The following is a 1,711-nucleotide window of genomic DNA, read 5'->3' on the forward strand; positions in this document are numbered from 1 at the left end:
ACATACGGTTGGGCTGCCCATCAAACCAAACTGTGAAGGGAGGCAGCGCTCCATCCTCTCACACTAAGATGTACCCGGGCGGCAGCCCCACAGCTGCTTGGGGTGCCTGAATGGGGAGGCTGGCTGCCACTATGGTTGTGTGTGCTGGCCCCTGCATACAGAGACGTCAGTACAGCATGGTGGAAATGCTTAGATCTGGCTTCTTTTCCATTACACATATACATTCTAAGCATTTTTCCCTCCCTTATTTTGGGGTCATGGTTCACATCTTCCAATTAACTTGGAAGATGTGATTTACTTCCGGTTTCTTTTTCCCGGGCTATCCTTATTCTCCTCCCTTTTTCCCTGTTGCCTGGTTTAACTATAAAAATACCAGACAGTTCTGCATATTGTCAAAGCAAGAATATACAGTATTTGCAGCGTTGACATCCAGCTCCCCTTACAAAAAGGACAGATCCTGTAAAGCAAACCAAAGCATATGTTAAGGGTTATCTTTCGGTTTGTTGGGGTGTTTCACATGAAACCTTTTGACCAATCTATTAGCCTTTACTTCACTGAATTTCACCCAGGTGGCTTCAGATAACGGGTATCCCTTCCATTATACTAGATACTGCAATTTCCCTCTAAAAATTCTAGAGTCAAGAATACGCTTTACTTTGTGTGCTCGCTTCGGCAGCACATATACTAAAATTGGAACGATACAGAGAAGATTAGCATGGCCCCTGCGCAAGGATGACACGCAAATTCGTGAAGCGTTCCATATTTTTTGGGAAAAAATTTGGGTAAGAAATGTCAAGTTCACTCAAGCACAGAATTTAAGGGAAAATTTCTATAAAATGTTTTATAGATGGCATTTGGACCCTCAAAAATTGTCTTGCATGTATCCGAATTTGCAACCAAAGTGTTGGAGATGTGGTAGTATGGATGCTACTTATTATCACATTTGGTGGACATGTAGGGATGTTNAGAGAAAGTATGAACTGAAAAATTATTATGTAGCTTTTGATTAACAAAAGATATTTATTAAAAATTTTGTATGTATTTTAATGTTATTTTAGAGTCATAGCAATTTTATACTAGTGTGTAGTAATATGGAGTAATTGTGAATAGATTTGGATTATTCTGTGTTTATTTCCTAGATTAGCTTTGGGAAGTCCTGGGGGGGAGGGGGAAAAAGGGTAGGTTTGTATTATAGATTTATATGTATGATTTTTTTTTTAAAGGAGGTGTCCGGTGATACCCCAACTGCACAGGACGGGATGGTTGAGTGGAAGGGAAGTAGGAAAGAGGGAGGAAGGAGGAGTGGTGGTAGAATGAGAGGAGGAAGGAGTGGTAAGTGGAAGAGGGTGGTGCGGGAGGGGTACACCGGACACGTCTGTGAATGTTTTGTTAAGTTTTATTCTTTTTGGTTGATATTGTGATAAAAGATTTATGTTTATGTTTTTTTAAATGAAAAATAATAAAAAATTTAAATACAAAAAAGAAAAAAAAGAATACACTTTACTTCATAATGGGTCTGTCCCGCAACCACGAGAGGCCCAGGTGCCTTTTTGGGAGGAGGTCTTAACGTGGAGCCCCGATATGGCTTCAACAAGCTACAATGGAAAACTGGGTGAATTTTTCCTAAGAGTTTAGGGAGTTTTAGCTCTACTGTGACTGGGTTGATGATCCTTACTATGGGGAAAGGCCCCAAGAACTTTGGTCCCAATTT

At 40.4% G+C, this 1,711-nt stretch overlaps 1 non-coding gene across 1 annotated transcript; it reads left to right on the forward strand.

Moving 5' to 3' along the window:
• Positions 1–660: 660 nt before the first annotated feature.
• On the forward strand, positions 661–767 carry LOC114922600. Its single transcript, XR_003810443.1, has one exon. It is a non-coding gene; the product is annotated as a U6 spliceosomal RNA (small nuclear RNA).
• The last annotated feature ends 944 nt before the right edge of the window (positions 768–1,711 follow it).

Source organism: Protobothrops mucrosquamatus, unplaced genomic scaffold, assembly GCF_001527695.2.
Source record: "Protobothrops mucrosquamatus isolate PMUCROS unplaced genomic scaffold, P.Mucros_1.0 scaffold464, whole genome shotgun sequence".
NCBI lineage: Eukaryota > Metazoa > Chordata > Lepidosauria > Squamata > Viperidae > Protobothrops > Protobothrops mucrosquamatus.